The sequence below is a fragment of the Panthera uncia genome, assembly GCF_023721935.1.
Source record: "Panthera uncia isolate 11264 chromosome A3 unlocalized genomic scaffold, Puncia_PCG_1.0 HiC_scaffold_12, whole genome shotgun sequence".
Lineage (NCBI taxonomy): Eukaryota > Metazoa > Chordata > Mammalia > Carnivora > Felidae > Panthera > Panthera uncia.
This window is the reverse complement of record NW_026057579.1, coordinates 14,679,623-14,697,466: the sequence shown is the minus strand read 5'-3', so window position 1 is coordinate 14,697,466 and position 17,844 is coordinate 14,679,623. Positions and strand designations below refer to the sequence as shown.

The 17,844-nt window shown below is 37.7% G+C and overlaps 1 protein-coding gene and 1 long non-coding RNA gene across 5 annotated transcripts in view; both read right to left on the bottom strand.

The window, feature by feature from the left end:
- Positions 1–17,844, bottom strand: part of MEMO1 (mediator of cell motility 1) — a 131,202-nt gene that overhangs the window by 112,011 nt on the left and 1,347 nt on the right. The gene's annotated exons all lie outside the window — the stretch shown is intronic.
- On the bottom strand, positions 14,923–17,287 carry LOC125937561 (uncharacterized). The gene is made up of 2 exons (XR_007462431.1): positions 17,009–17,287; positions 14,923–16,595 (listed from the first exon to the last, which is right to left on the bottom strand). It is a non-coding gene; the product is annotated as an uncharacterized LOC125937561 (long non-coding RNA).

Here is a 17,844-nt window from a genome sequence, read left to right as displayed (position 1 = left end):
TAAAGTAAGCACACTACGAAATATAATTAAACACATAAATTAAAGCTAACTTTGTCATCCTATATTTGGCAAGTTAGTATCAGACAAATAACAGAACAAGGTAGTCAGATTAATCATGTAATCATTCATAAAGCATTTAGTGAGCTCCTGTTATGTGCCAGATGCTACTTTGGGCGCTAGAAATGCAAAGATGATAGTGGTGATGTCACCTTTCAGTCTGACCAGTAAATACAAAACTGAAAATGGTGGTAGCATCCACTCCGAGCAACCCAGTTTTCTTCCTAAAGTCTCAAAGCAGTGGTTCTCTATGCTCTGTATTAGAACCATCTTTAGTGTATGTAAAAATGCAGATATCTAGGCCCCACTTATCAGCAATCCTAATTCAACAGGTTTCCAATAATCCCTCACACTTTAAGAAACAGAGGTGAAGGAAGAAGTGTATCAAAATCACCTACAATTTATAAATTACATCCCCCCATTATCCTACTCAGAATCAGGCAAAAATGAGCCACTATAATTAGTGGAAGGAGTATATTATAGTACAGGGTATGTTAGGGGCGGGGGGGGGGCGGGGGGGGGAGACAAGAAGAAAAGACAGTAAGATTGACAGTTGCTACAATAGACAAATCTTGAGGGCTTGTTTGTTTTTGGTGAGGGCTTAATACAATTGCAAAGGAAGAAGTGAGGATTTCTACACACCAGCAGTTCTCAGAGTAATATTTCCAGATTCCTGGGGATCCCCAAGACCCTTTCAGAAGGTCCACTAAGTTAAAATTATTTTCATAATAATACTAAAAGACTGTTTCTTTCACTGTATTGGTATTTACTTTGATGGTTGAAAAGTAACTAGGTCAAACTGCTGGGATCTTAATAGCAATAGCACTAAACAATATTAGCAGTTATTACAGTCTTCACCACCACACACTTACCAAACTTTAAAAAAAAGAAAAAGCCAGTTTCTTTTAAAAATGTCTTTGATGTAGCTAGAGCCGTAAATATTACAAATTTTATTAAATTTCAAGCCTGGAGTATACACTTTTCAATATTCTGTGTGCTGACATGGGAAGTATGACAGTTGTCTCAAGGGAAAGCACTTACATGACTGAGTTGCAAGCTGACCTAGCCACTTTTTTATGGAACACCGTTTTTCTTGAAACAATGACTGACAAATACTGGTTACTTAATCTTGAGTATTTAGCAGATATTTCCTTGAAAATCAACAGTGAGCCTATCACATCAAAAAACATACCTGTCAATGTATATTGCTGAGTATAAAATCCAAGCTTTGAGAAAACTGAAATTTTGCAAAACTTGTTTCTACCATTAAGGGCTTAAAACCTTCCAAAGTCAAACAGGATTTTCTGACAATAATGGTGATATTAACAAATGTGATTCTTTAACAATGACTGATAAAATGTGTAAACATTTGGAAGATCTATATAACCCAAGGAACAAATACTTTCCACATGACTAATACACAGTGTTACAAGAATTCTGCAAGGATGAAAGATCCACTTCAAGTGGAGGATAGACTGATATTAATGAAAACAGTATGAAAACTTCATTGCTAAGATTTCATATTCCAGATTGGAGTTAATCTCTCTTCTTCTTCTTTTTTTTTAATGTGTATTTATTTATTTTGAGAGTGAGAGAACATGCGTGCAAGCAGGAAAGGGGCACAGAAAGAGGGAGAGAGAATCTGCCGACATCACAGAGCCTGACGGGGGGCTCGAACTCATGAACTGTGTGAGATCATGACCTGAGTCTAAATCAAGTCAGATGCTTAACCAACTAAGCCACCCAGGCAACCCTGGAATTAATTTTTCTAAAAGTGCTTTTAGAAGTAGACCATCTTGATGTTGTTGTTGACAGTCTCACAGGTATATTGCATTTGTGTCATTCATCATATGTCAACTATATTTCAATAAAACAATTTTTAAAAAACTACAACTTTAGGGGCACCTGGGTCAGTTAAACATCCAACTTCAGCTCAGGTCATGATCTCCTGGTTCATGAGTTTGAGCCCTGCGTTGGCTCAGTGCTGACAGCTCACTCGGAGCCTGGAGCCCATTTCCAATTCTATCTTTTCCTCTCTCTCTGCACCACCCCCCCCACCCGCTCATGCTCTGTCTCTCAAAAATAAACAAACATTAAAAAAAAAATTTAGTTTTAGTATAGCATCAGAGTAGGATATCCACAATCATCTGAATAGTTCACTAAAATATTCTGCCCTTTTTCCAATTTCATATTTGTATGAAGCCAGATTTTCTTGATATGCTTCAGATAAAACAACATGTCACAACAAAATGAATGCAGTAACAGATATGAGAAGCCAGTTGTTTTCCATTAAACTAGACATTGAAAATATGTGCAAAAATGTAACAAGTGCTAATTTCTCATATTTTCCTTGTTTTGGAAAATAAAGTTATTTTCATTAAAAATGCTATTCATATTAACATGCAATGGGTTTTTATTATTTTTTAAATAAATTACACATATATTTTAAGTTTCTCAGTTTTAGTTTCTAATGACAGATATTGATAGATTAATTCACATGCCAAAAAAAGTGCTTTGGCGTTATCAATCATTTTAAGGAGTATAAAGGGACTCTGAGACTGAAAAGTTTCAAAATAACTGCTAGAGATCTAATGATACTTTATGTAGCTATTCAATTCTGTATCACCTTACTGAATGCATCATAACTATCTTCCTTTGAAGAACCAGAATAAGCAATAACCAAAAAAGGGAATGTGATAGGTAGAATAATGACTATTGGTGTTATAACACAGAAAGACCTTCAAATACTGAATTTGTTAAGTACAAAAGTATAAAAGAATTATACAATACAGTATACTACCATTTGCTGAAAAGGTGTAGGAAATGATGACATATTCATATGTGCTTGTATATGCGTAACAAAACAATGGACAGACATGCAAGGAATTGATAAAAGCACACACCTACAAGGAAGGGGGAATATGAAATTTACAAAGGTGGTATAGGAATGAGCTTCTCAATCCTTTAATTTTTAAAACACATGAATGTATTCACAGTATTTTTAAATTTATAACTTAATTTAATTTAAAAGAAAATAATACTGGGGGTGCCTGGGTGGCTCAGTCAGTTAAGCGTTCGACTTTCACTCAAGTCGTAATCTCAAGGTTCATGGGTTGGAGCACCGTGTAGGGCTCTGTGCTGTCAGCCCAGAGCCTGGAGCCTACTCTTGATTCTAGGTCTCCCTCTCTTTCTGCCTCTTCCCTGCTCATGCTCTGTCTCTTTCTCTCAAAAATAACCATTAAAAAAATTAATTTAAAAGAAAATAACTCTAAACCAATATTAAGTATAATTCACATGTATTTTCAATTTCTAGGTTGCCCTGATATCAGGAAAAAAATAAAAAATAAAAAGTTACTTTTTTTTTAAATTTTTTTAATGTTTTTATATTGGGCTCAATGCTATCAGCACAGGGCCTGCTTCAGATCCTCTGTCCCAGTCTCTCTGCCCCTCCCCCCATTCGCATGCACACATGTACCCACTCTCTCTAAAAAATAAATTTTAGAGGCGCCTGGGTGGCTCAGTCGGTTGAGCATCCCACTTCAGCTCAGGTCATGATCTCGTGGTCTGTGAGTTCGAGCCCCGTGTTGGATTCCGGGCTGACAGCTCAGAGCCTGAAGCCTGCTTCAGATTCTGCCTCCCTGTCTCTCTGCCCCTCCCCCGCTCATGCTCTGTTTGTCTGTCTCTCTCTCTCTCTCTGTCAAAAATAAATAAACATTAAAAAAAATTTTTTTAATTAAAAAATAAATTAATTTAAAAAAATTTTTTTAAGAAAATATTCAGATGAGGGGAACGTGGGTGGCTCAGAATCAGTCAGTTAAGACTCCAGCTCACAATTGTGGCTTAGGTCATGATCTCTTAGTTTGTGAGATTGAGCCCCAGGTTAGGCTCTGTGCTGACAGCACACAGCTTGCTTGGGATTCTGTCTCCCTGTCTCTCTCTCTCAAACTCAAAACAAATAAACTTAAAAAAGAAAAGGTAATATTCAGGTGAAATTAGCAGTTATTTCATTAACTTTTTTGTACTTAAAAGATGTCACTGATGGAATTGAAAGCAAATTTAGATATTGCACAAGACAAAAAAAAAAAAAAAATCAGTGAACTTAAAAGAAATTATCCAAAAGGAAGCACAGAGAGAAAGAAGAAAAAAATTCTGAATTAACTATAGGGCAATACCAAGCTATTTAGCATACTTTTAATTGGAGTCCAGAAAACAAAGGGGGTAAAAAGAAAAAAATATTTGCGGTAATAATGATTATGACAAGTATTTTTCTAAATCTGCTGCTAACTATAACCCACAGATCCAAGAAACTTAGTGAATCCCAAAAAAGGATAAACTCAGATCACTCAAAGGCACATGATGATAAAATAGCAGGAAAATGGTAATAAGTTTAAAAAAAAAAAAAAAAAATTAAAACAAACAAAGGAAAACAAAAAAAAAAAAAAAAAAAAACACTGTATTGAGAGAAACAAATACTTTTTTAAAAAATCACAGAATTCTCAGAAGCCGTGCAAGCCAAAATTCAATAAAACATTTATAAAGTGCCAAAAGAAGTAATGTCAACACACCTACTGAATTCGATATTTACCAAACCACCTATCAAAAATGGGGTAAAAAAGCTACAGTAATCAAAACAGTGCGGTAATGGAATAGGAAAGATAGACATAGAGACCAATGGACTAGAACTGAGTCCAGAAATAAACCCAAACATCTATAATCAATTGATTTGAACATTCAACAGAGAAAGAATAGTCTCTTCAACAAATGGTGGTGAGACAACTGGACATCCACATGCAAAAGAATAAAGTTGAACCCAAACCCACCCCATATACAAAACTTAACTCAAAATGAATCAACAACCTAAGTGTAAAAGCTAAAACTATAAACTATATAAAACTATATAAACTTATTTCTCAGAAGAAACTGCAGAAGCAAATCTTCATGATCTTAGGTTTGTCAATGGTTGCTTATATATCACCAAAGCACAAGTAACAAAAGAAAAATAAATAAATGAATGAATAAATAAATCTGAATTTCATCAGAATTAAAGTTTTTGTACATGAAAAGATACTATCATGAAAGGAAAAGACCATCTATAGAATGGGAGAAAATACTTATAACTCATATGTCTGATAAAGGATTAATTTCCAGAATATCCAATGAATTCTTTTAATTTCATAAAACGAAACAAACCAATCTAAAAATAGGAGAAAGACCTGAGTAGACATTTCTCCAAAGATAATCTACAAATGGCCAATGAGCACATGAAAACATGTTCCATATCATTAGTCATTAGGATGGCTATTATCAAAGAAAAAAATGGGGGAAGAACAAGTGTTGGCAAGGGTGTGAAGGAAGTAGAGCCCCTGTACATTGCTAGTAGGCATGAAGAATAGTGTGGCTGCTGTGGATATCAGTTTGCTAATTCCTCAAAGAGTTAAATATGGAATTACCCTATGACCCAGCAATTCTACTCCTAGACAGATACCCAAAACAGCTGAAAGCAGGGACTCAAGCAGATACCTGCACACCAACATTCACAGGACTATTAATTCACAAAGCCAAAAGGTACAAACAACCCAACTCTGCATCAACAGATGAATGAATACAATATGGTTTATACATACTATGGATATTATTCAGCCTTGAAATGAAATGAAATTCTGACACATACTAATTTGGATACGGATGAACCTTGAAAACATATTAAGTAAAGAAAGTCACACAAAAAAGGACAAATATTTTATGAGTCCACTTAACCTAGACACCTAGGATAGGCAAATTCATAGATAAAGAAAGTAAAATGGTGGTTGCCAGGAGATGAGAAGAGGAATCAATAGGAAGTTAGTATTTAAGGAGTACAGACTTTCAGTTGGGGAAACCATTGGAGATGGCTGCAAATTATATTAATGTACTTAAATGCCACAGAAGTGTACACTTAGAAATTGGTAAAATAGCAAATTTCATGCTATGTGTATTTTACCACAATAAAAAAAAAAGGGGGGTCTTCGTATACCTAGGGCCTTGCTAGTTTATGCTAACAATATGATTTGTCGTAAATTCCTGTTTTTGTTTTCCTGATACCATGGGCCACACTGTATCACTATGAGCTCTGCAAAAGACAGGAGAGCTGGAGACTGATTAGTTAAGGTCAGTCACAAGAGTGCTCTATGCCTATAAGACTGACACCCCCAATAAAATAAAAACCTGGGATACCACGGCCCAAATGGGCTTCCCTGGCGGTCAAGACTTCACACTTGTTGTCAAATCATTGATGAGAGAATTTAACACTGTCAGAGCAACTGCACTGAGAGAGGACACACTGATACCTGATTTGTCCTGTACTCCACTATATTCACCTTTCCCTTTCTGTGATTTTCATCTGTATCCTTTCTCTGTAATAAACTGTACCTGTAAGTATAACAGCTTTTCTGAGTTCTAGGAGTCCTTCTAAGGGCTCATCAAACCTGAAGGTAGTCTCAGTGACCCCTGACACCGATGAAAAAGCATGTACCATACAAATATTACCTATGAGAAAGCTGGACTGGCTTTATTAATATAAAACAAGGAACACTTGAGAACAAAAAATATTACCAGATATAAAGAGGAACATACATAATAATAGTTAATTCAAGAAAACATAATCCCAAACATGTACATTAAATAAGATATTTAAAATACATGAATCAACAAATCAACAAAACTAAAAGGAACAATACACAAACCCAGAATTATAGTTGGGAATTTCAATACTGCTCTCAGGAACTAACATAAATAATAAAATAAGGAAAATCAATAGGAATGTAGAAGACTTAAATACAATAACCCAACTTAACCTAATTAACATTTAGAAAGCATTCCACCCCACAACTACAGAAAACATACATTATTTTCAAATGAACACAGAACATTCACCAAGACAGACCATGTAATGAGCCATAAAACAAGTCTATTGTTACTTATCTGGGCCCAAGGGAGAAAAACAGATGCAACATTTCCTAAACTTATTTGACCATAAAGCCTTTCTGCAAAGGCATCTCCAGGGACTACTGTTTCTCATCACACTTTGAGAAAAGCTATCCCACCCATTTTCACCCCTTCCTATTTCTACTCCTAGTTGTGACTAGCAAAATAAGGGAATTAGTAAAAATATCCTTTCCTTGGCTACTCTGCCCGAACTAGCCAATCTTGGGAAGTACCTGCAAAAGTCCTAAGGCAGGAATAAGCTTGACATATTTGGGAAACAGTAAGAGGGCCAGAATGGTTGGAACAGCATAAAGAATAAGTGGTAGGAGATGAAATCAGAAAGTTGAGCAGAGGTCAGAGCATGTTAAGACCTTCTAAGCCTCAGTAAGAATTATGAATGTGATTTTAAGTATGAGGGGAGGGTTCTGAAAAATGACTATTATCTCATTCACATATTTAGAAGATACCTCTCTCTCGCTCTGTCTCTCTGTCTCTCTCTCTCTCTCTGTTGTGTAAAGAACAGAATGGAAAGTAGGCAACAAGTTGAGAAGCTCTGGCAATAGCATAAACGATGTCGAAGAGCAGAGCAGCCTAGACAAGACTGAAATGTGTATGTCAAAGAAAAAACTCCAAGGCAAATCTATATTAACTGCACTGAGATGTCTTCAAGCATTTTCTTTCTTTTTTTTTTTTTAATTTTTTTTTTTTTTTACGTTTATTTATTTTTGAGACAGAGAGAGACAGAGCATGAATGGGGGAGGGTCAGAGAGAGGGAGACACAGAATTGAAACAGGCTCCGGGCTCTGAGCTGTCAGCACAGGGGCCCGATGCGGGGCTCGAACTCACGGACGGCGAGATCATGACCTGAGCCGAAGTCGGCGCTCAACCGACTGAGCCACCCAGGCGCCCCTTCAAGCATTTTCTTTACTTGGGTCCTGGGCTATCTCATTCTCCACCTAATGAGATGCTCAGTTGGTCTTCCTTACATGATCTCCCTCACCTACCCAACCTCTTCAGGTTGGAATCGTTTTAAGGCTTAGTCATGAACCTCTTTGGCCTAGCTATTCCCATTCTTGTGATTTCACCGGACACTTGGCTTTAAATACCATCTATATAATGATAATTCCCAATTTTACATCTCCAGTCTAGGCCTCTCCCCTAAAGTCTAGGCTCATGTACCCACGTGACTTACAGTAAGTACCTCAAAATTTAACAAACCAAAATAGAGCTCCTAACCTTCCTCTACCAATTTTTTTTTTTTCTCATAAGTCTTCCCTACCTCAGGTGGTAGCAACTCCATTACTGCAATTTCTAACAGATAAACCTTAAGAAATATCCGTGACTGGAGCGCCTGGGTGGCTCAGCCGGTTAAGTGGCCGACTTTGGCTCAGGCCATGATCTCATGGTTTGTGAGTTTGAGCCCTGCATCGGGCTCTGTGCTGACAGCTCAGAGTTTGGAGCCTGCTTCAGATTCTCTGTCTCCCTCTCTCTCTGCCCCTCCCCCACTCACACTCTGTATCTCTGTCTCTCAAAAAAAATGAATAAACATTTTAAAAATTAAAAAAAAAAAAAAAGAAAGAAAGAAATACCTGTGACTTATTTCTCTCATACCCCACTTCCAAGTATGGCAGCAAATCCCGTCAGCTCTACCTTCAAAATATATCCAGTAACCAATCACTCTGACCTGCCTCCACTGCTATTATTACTCAATGCCAGCCTTTATCATCTCTTACTTGGATTAGTGCTTACTCGTAACTGGTCTCTCTGGTTCTGCCCTTGCCACCGGCTTCACCACTCCCTGACACTCAATACAGCGTCAAGTGATTCTAGTAAATCTAAATGGAGCATGTCATCAACTGCTCAAAACCTTCCAACAGCTGTCTCACTCAAGAAAAGTCCTTACAATGGTCTTCAAGACCTATCTGACCAAAGCACCTCTGTGCCTCTGCTCCAGCCATTTACTTTTAACCTCATATCACACTACTCTATCCATGTCACTTCATACCAGTTGCAATGGCCTCCTTGCTGTTTCTCCAATACTCCAAGCCAGCTTTAGCTTCAGGACCTCTGAACTTGACGTACCTTCAGCCTAAAATTATCTTGGCCTCTAGGGGCGCCCGGGTGGCTCAGTCGGTTAAGAGTCTCATGCTTTCAGCTCAGGTCATGTGAGTTTTGTGAGTTTGAGCCCCATGTCAGGCTCTGCACTGTGTGGAGCCTGCCTGGGATTCTCTCTTTCTCCATCTCTCTCTGCCTCTCCCCCACTCATGCTGTCTTTGTCTCTCAAAAATAAATAAACTTAAAAAATTATCTTGGCCTCTAAAATTACCTACAATGCAAGGCTTGCTCTCTCTCCTTTACTTCAAGTCTTCACTCAAAGTCATTCAAATGAAGTCTTCCCTTCCAATGTTATTTAAAATTGCAACTTCCCTCCGATTCTTAAACATTTTTATGCACCAGCAGCTCTGATTTGCTTTATAATTCTCCATAGCACTTTCCCATGTCTAATATACTATATATTTTACTTACTTACCTTATTTATTGTCTATCTCCTCCAAACAGAATATACACTCTAGGGATTTTTGTTTGTTTCATCTCCTGCTACACTACTAGTCCCTAGAGCAGTACCCTTCACACAGAGCTCAATTTATTCAATATTGAATCACTGAATGTTAAACAAAGCCTCTCCAGAAGTATCAAGTTTTGTTCGGCCTGATTCAAATTCTGGGACCAGCCTAATTAAAATAAACCAATTCCTTTACCAGTATTTATTTTCTATGAATAATATTCAATATTCATAAGTGTTTCTAGTCACACTTTTATTATTTTATAATCTAAAACATTTATTTAACAATTATAGAGATGCTTACTGACTCCAAATAATTCCACTTCTCTCTTACTCCAGCAGCACTACAAACAAAAAACAGTAGCCTTCAGCCAGAAGTCCTGTGTTCAAATCCTAGTTCGCCGTTTACCAGTAGTATGACTCAGGCAATTTAGCATCCGCCAAGTCTTAGTTTCTCATCAATAAGAGAGGAAGGAGGGGGTGGATTAAAGCCTGCCTGCCTTACCTATACTATACCTAATCACAGGATTATTGTGAAAATCAAAAATGTATGAGAAAATGCCTTATAAACCATAAGATATACACAAGTGTGAGTTAAATGTCAATAGTTTAGAAAAAACCTGAAGAGCAGAAAACTTCAATGTTTGGAGCAGCATATCTCACCATATCTCCTTGCAGTCAGACTGGCTGCCTGCAATCAGACTCCTCCACTTAAATATACCTTAAACAAGTTATTCAACCTCTGAGTCATTATTTCCACATCCATAAATGGAGACAATACCAACCTTGTAGTGTCCTTGAGGATTACAGATTATATACAAATATAGGAAACATACCCATGGAATATGTTTAATGAAGGACATTTTTGCTATCATCCTGGTCTTTCAAATGGACAAAAATCCAAAAGGAGATAACTACAAACTATACCATGGAGGTAAGAAAGATGACTTTGACTTGGAAAATACATGAGAAAAAACAAGAAGGAAAGTGAGAAAGAGCCAGTGGTAATCAAACAAAACTTTAACAGTTTGCCTATTAAATTTGTTCTTTCCTTCTTGCCTTTTTCCAAGTAAAACAGCAGGATGAAATGCAAAGAAAAATCAGCATACAGAACACTGTGTCTAGTAACCTAAAAAGTTAATTTTAAGACTAAATATTATACATATAATCTCTTTACTTCAAAGGAGAATATCTTTATTAGACAGTTTTTCAATTTCTCACACACCGAGATGTATTTTGACACTCTAAACTCAAGGCACATGTCAAAAAAGTAAAACAATTGCAGTTTTCCAACCACAGCTCCCTGACAAAATTTTATTAAAAGTTTAGAAATATGGCAAAATGAATAAAACAACTCAAAAAGTAAAACTGCAATTAAGACATATATCATACAGGGGTGCCCAGGTGGCTCAGTCAGTTAAGTGTCCAACTTGAGCTCAGGTCATGATCTCACAGTTCATGGGTTTGAACCCCATGTCAGGTTCTGTGCTGACAGCATGGAGCCTGCTTCAGATTCTGTCTCTCTCTCTCTCTCTCTCTCTCTCTCTCTCTGTACCCTTCCCCCATACTCACACACATGCTCTCTTTCTCTCTCTCAAAAATAAGCATTAAAAAAAAAATTTTTTTTAAGATATATATCATACAAACACTTCAAGAATGTTTTCTGAAATCATCAGACTTTGCTATATTTCCTTGATTCCAGGACACCAGTAATTATGAGATGTACCATCAATATAACAACCATTTTTGGGGACAGGGTAGGGGGGAAAGGCCCCACATTAAATATACACTTAGACATACCAATTTCAAAAAACATTTAAACAGGGCACCTGGGTGGTTCAGTTGGTTAAGCATCCAACTTCAGCTCAGGTCATGATCTCACAGTCCATGAGTTAGAGTCCCGTGTTGGGCTCTGTGCTGACAGCTCAGAGCCTGGAGCCTGCTTCAGATTCTGTGTCTCCCTCTCTCTGCCCCTCCCCTGCTCATGCTCTGTCTCTGTCTGTCTCAAAAATAAATAAAAACATTTAAAAAAAATTTTTTTTTAAACATTAAAACATAATGTATCCTTCTGGAATGCTGACAACATTCTATTTCTTGATATAACAGGCTGGTTACATAGAGTATGTTAAATCTGAATATTCATCAAAGTGTACACTTGAATACTTTTTCTGTATCTACATTTAGTTCAACAAAAAAAATTTATGTAATATACCTACTTCATACACATACAGCTATCAACCAGATGAATTATTGATATAAATATGAAAGGTAAAAAGATAAAGCTTTTAGGGGTGCCAGTGTGGCTCAATCAGTCTGTTGGGTGGCTAACATCAGCTCAGGTCATGATCTCACCATTGGTGAGTTCGAGCCCCGCATCGGGCTCTGTGCCGAAGGCTCAGAGCCTGGAGCCTGCTTTGGATTCATTCTCTCTCCTCTCTCCTCTCTCTCTCTCTCTCTCTCTCTCTCTGCCCCTCCCCTGCTCATGCTCTGTCTCTCTCCCTCTCAAAAATAAATAAACATTTAAAAAATTAAAAAAAAAAAAAGATAAAGCTTTTGAAAGAAAACATGGGGGGTGGGGGACAGTGCCTGGGTGGCTCAGTTGATTATGAATCTGATTTTTTATTTCAACTCTTGATTCCAGCTCAGGTCATGGATCTCATGACCTCCTCTGTGCTATCAGCCAGGAGCCTGCTTGGGATATTCTCTCTCCCCCTCTCTCTGCTCCTCCCCTGCTCGTTCTCTCTCTCTCTCTCTCTCTCCCTCTCCCTCTCCCTCTCCCTCTCCCTCTCCCTCTCTCTCTCAAAATAAATAAATATTTAAAAATAAAAATTAAAAATTAAACATAGGAAAGTAGTTTCATAACAATGACATAGGCAGAGATTTCACAAATGGAAATTAAAAAGCACTAACCAATTGACAGACTAGACTTCTTTAAAATTAAGCACTTTGATTCACCAGGACAAAATTAAGCACTTTGATTCACCAGGACACCAAGATCCTGGAAGGGCTAGCTACAGAGTAAAAAATACCTGCAATATATAAATCTAACAAGACTATAACCACAATATGTATAGAACTACAAATCAATATGAAAAAAGTAAACAACCTAATAGAAAAAGACCCAAAGACTTTGTAACAGATACTTCACAAAAGCAGAAATCCAAATGGCCAATATCATAGGGTCCCTAATATAAAAAGGTGTTCAACTTTATTAGTCATCAGGAAAATAAAACTACAATGCAATACCACTACCTACCAATCCAGAATAAGTAAAAATAAAAAGACTGACAATAATAAGTGTTGACAAAGATACAGAACAACTAGAACTCATACACTGGTGGTGGGAGCATAAATTCGTAAAACCACTTTCCAAAGCTTTAGCAGAATCTACTAAAAATGAGCATACCATAATCATGACTTAACAATTCCACTGTAGGGGTGCCTGGGTAGATCAATCGGTTAAGCAGCCAACTCTTAATTTCAGATCAGGTCATGATCTCATGGTTTGTGGGATCGAGCCCTGAATCAGACCCCTCATTGAGCGTGGAGTCAGCTTGGGATTCTCTCTCTCTGCCCCTTTCCAACTTGCCGTGTAATGCGCTCGCGCACGCTCGCTCTCTCTCTCTCTCTCAAAATAAATTTTAAAAAAAAACCTTTTTTTTACCAGAAAAAAAAGTACAACTATGTTCATTGCACCAAATAATCCAATGTCCACCAACAGGAGAATGAATAAACTGTGGTATACTCACATAACAGAATAAAGCAAGAAGAAAAAACAAATTACAACACAACAGGGGTTAATCTCATAAATATAATATTCTGAGCAAAAGAAGCTCAAATAAGATATACTTTATGATCCTACTTTATATAGAGTTCAAAAACAAGCAAAACTGGGGCGCCTGGGTGGCGCAGTCGGTTAAGCGTCCGACTTCAGCCAGGTCACGATCTCACGGTCCGTGAGTTCGAGCCCCGCGTCAGGCTCTGGGCTGATGGCTCGGAGCCTGGAGCCTGTTTCCGATTCTGTGTCTCCCTCTCTCTCTGCCCATCCCCCGTTCATGCTCTGTCTCTCTCTGTCTCAAAAATAAATAAAAAACGTTGAAAAAAAAAATCAAAAACAAGCAAAACTTTTCTAGTGTTAGAATACAAAGAACACAGCAGGGGTTGGGGATTCCAACACTGATATGTTTCTTTAGCTGGGTACTGATTACACGAATGTGCTTATAATGTGAAAATTCATCTAGTCATATTTTCTAAAGGCATGTTACACTTCTTTAAAAGTCTTGTATAAAATGAGGTCCCCAACTGGTGAAAGGATTTCTAATCCTTTCCCACCACCAACATTCTTCATTGGTAGTACACTCAGAGATTTAACTAGCAATGATCTTATATCACGCTGCTGTTCTTCAGGATTTAAACAATCAAGATCTTTGTCCATATTTACTATATGTGAAGCACTTTAACATTCATTCATTCAAATACTTACTAAATACCTACTAAGTATAAAATCTGTTCTGAGTACTCAGGGTACAAAAAATGAGTAAGATATTGCTCCTAGCTTCAAGCAATTCCTAACGTTACGGAAGACCACACATACAGAGAACCAGGTAAATGTATAAAGCTAAGCACGGGACGTTATGAGAGTACAAAGGAACATCAAAAACAGCCAGGAAGAGGCAAGGCAACAGGATAGGCTTCTTGGAGGTACGAACACCTGAGTCTTTAAAAGAGTAGGAATTATCCTGGCAAAGTGCATTCCATCAGACAAACAGCTTGAGTAAAAAAGCACAATGTATTTAAAGAAACAATTAGAGCTGCTACATGTTGCTTTAAGGGGTGGTAAAAGCAAGGACTGGGATGGGGTAGAAGGGAGTGGCCAAAAAGGAGGATGCCAAGTCATGAAGAAACAGACCTTTTCCAACAAGCAAGATGGTCAGTGAGATTTATGTAAAGGAATTATGTGGTCAGAAGATTATTCAGGGAGCTACGTGGAGGATGGACTTAAGGAGGATAAGACTGGCAGAAAGAAGGCCAGTTAGGAGGCAGTTATAACTGTCTTGATATAAGACAGTAAGAGCCTGAAATAATGAAATAAAAGCTATAAGAGAAAATATAGAGTACAGATACATTATGCTGCTGGTCTAGAGATCACACTTTGAGAACCACTAACCTACACTAGAAGCATATTTTTCCTGTAAAATACTGGCATATTTTTCTGTAAAGGGCCTAAATATTTTAGGTTTTACAGGCCACGCAGACAGTTTCTACTGCACTTTTTAGTTTATGCTTGTTTTTTAAACCCTTTGAAAATTAAAAACCATTCTTAGTTAGTGGACTTTACCAAAAAAAAAAAGACCGCAGGCTGGATCTGGGCTGTGGGCATAGTTTGCTGATCCCTGCTACACACAGGTAAAGAACTGAGGGTTAACCTTCCTATGAGATTAATTTTCCTAAAATGCTACTCACATATTAGCTCCCTACTCAGAAACTTCTCCCTTGGTTCTGACTGCCTACTGAATAAGTCAAATCACTATTATGCATAGCATTCACAGGCATCCATACTGTAGCACCAACCTACTTACTATTCCAGGCTCAAGAACTATACCCAAGTGTGAACCTTCCATTCTTATTAAATTGATCTATTCACATTATTTGTCTCTGTATTTTGTGGTGTTCCCCAATGTTCTTTTCTCCTCTCCAAACCCACCTAAATACCATTCCTTCAAAGCACAATTCAAATCCTACCCTAAAGTGATTCCACAATCCTCAGAACTCCTATAAAAGCACTCCTAATTTCTCCAAAATGTATTTGCTGTCTTATTACCTACTTTAAATAAACCGTAAATTCCTCGAGGGCAGGGAATAATTTAGACTTCTATTAGTGGATCTAGCATATAACAAGAAGTAAATAAAAACAAAGATATATATGTGTATATACATGTAACATATATAAAAGTACACACACACTTTTTTTTTTTTTTCTGAACTGAAGCAAATGTGATTTCACCCATAACCAAATACTTTAATTCTATGGACATGATCTGAATGATGTAGGAAGAACAGAATGACAATCCACAATGACATCTGTCTCTCTCCTATTACTCAAGTTTTTAAGAGTAGTTCACCAGGGAAAACAATAATAACACAAGTAAAACTTTTCCAATGGTCAAAGTTATCAATATAGGTACACTGGGTAATGTTAAACAAGTTACCAAACCAAGTTGAAGTTTACTTATTTTTACTTCACTTATTTCTCAAATACAAAATAAGCTTTTACAACTACACTGCTTTAAATTCATCCTTAATAATTACTTAAGTTTAGGGGTGCCTGGGTGGCTCAGTCGGTTGTCTGACTTTGGCTCAGGTCATGGTCTCTCGTGGGTTCAAGCCCAGCGTCGGGCTCTGTGCTGACAGCTCAGAGCCTGGAGCCTACTTCGGATTCTGTGTCTCCCTCTCTCTCTGCCCCACCAGGCTCGCGCTCTGTCTCTCTCTCTCAAAAATAAATACACATTAAAAAAATTTTTTTTTAAATAATCACTTAAGTTTAAAGTCACACACACACATATATATACATACACACAAGACACTCATGCTCTGAATTTTTTTAACAATGAAGTTGTCTATAACTATTCACATTATCAAAATGGCATTATTGATTTCTTTGAAAGTTTAGGGAAATAAGATTGTATTTCAAATTTTTTAAGAAAACAGTCCATTACAGGAATTGTTGAATCACTATACTGTACACCTGAACCTAACACTGAAAAAAATAAAATTATGCTTATACACACACACACACAAAGAAAGAAAGAAAGAAATTACTTCATTTTCATTCCCTAATGATAGCTATACTTAGAGAATGTTTTGAGCCGGATAAAAGAATTCCCATATTTGAGATTATTGAAGAAGTCTCTTCAAGTCCAAAGTGTCAACTCTGCCTTATTTTATTACCCAAAGAATGTTCAAGAAACTATAAAGATTCCTCCAGAATCCTTTGTTGAAATTTCAATGCAAGCTACAAAAAAAAAAAAAAAAAAAAGTTTAAAACACTTAACACTTATAGAAAGGCATAGAAAACAAAACCAAAAGAAATAAATCAAAAGAAGGCCATGAAAGTGAAAACTGAGACTTTTTAACCTTCAAAATACACTGAAGAAGCTTAGTGACTTACAACCCTGAAAAGACTGTAATTGATAAACTGGATGTTAACAATACACTAAATTGGAGGGCAAACCCAGGAGCTAGGGACTCCCCCATTTCTCAGTTCCTGTTCTGCCTAGTACACAGTCTTGGGCACAGCCCATGTGTTGAACAAGAAAAGCTTAACTGACACTCTCAGGTTGTGAGAAATGATTAAACGTTTATGAAGTACTTTAGGACCATGAAGGTAAGTCAAATGTCATTTGCTTAGTACAAAACTACAGCTACCTGTTAGGCTTGCAAATTATGATTCTTTTGTGTCTTCCTAAGGCAGCGAATCTTCAGTGAGTCAGTAAAGTGCATGTATTTATGAGCTCGTTCAGCAACTTCAGAGCAATGAATTTTCCTCCAAATCTTTGCTGTCTCACAAACCATGTCACTAGCCAATCCAACTATTTGCAAAAGGAAACATGAGGCGATCCACGTTAAAGTTAGGTCTAGTTATTGATAAGCCAATACCAAATGACTGAAAACTATTAGGAATCACAGGGGAACTTTTCTTTGTTAACTTACCAGAAATGTGACTCCTGAAAGTAATCCCAGGAAACAGTCGCTCTAACAAAACGTTTATTAAAGGGAAAGTCCCTAGGCTTTCTTAAAGAGCTCTAAAACGTTTTTAGGCAGTGTGGACAGAAGCCTCCGTTCGCTCAGACCCTAATCTAATTCCTTAGGTACTTCAGCACCTGCGTGGTGCTGAGCGACTAGAGAGTGGTGAGGCTGCTGAGCAAACGTGCTGATGCCAATCCCAGCTGCCCCCTTCGTGAATGACAGTAACAATGAAAACACTGACAAAAGAGCTGGGAGGCCACCCCAAGCCACCGCCTGGCAATACTTCTACTCTACCCCCAACACACAAGAGCTGCAAATCCCAGAAAAGACCCCGCTCCCGCAGACCTCACGGGCGGAGCCGTGGGCTCCGGTCCGGCAACGGGAAAAAGTACTACCCCGCGCACTCCTCTCCAGACAGCTGAGCACCTTAAAGGTGAGAGCGGAGCGCTGCCTCCTGCCAAACTGCCAGCGGAGGAGGGAGAGGACTTCCTCGCGGGAGAGGGGAGAGCGGACGC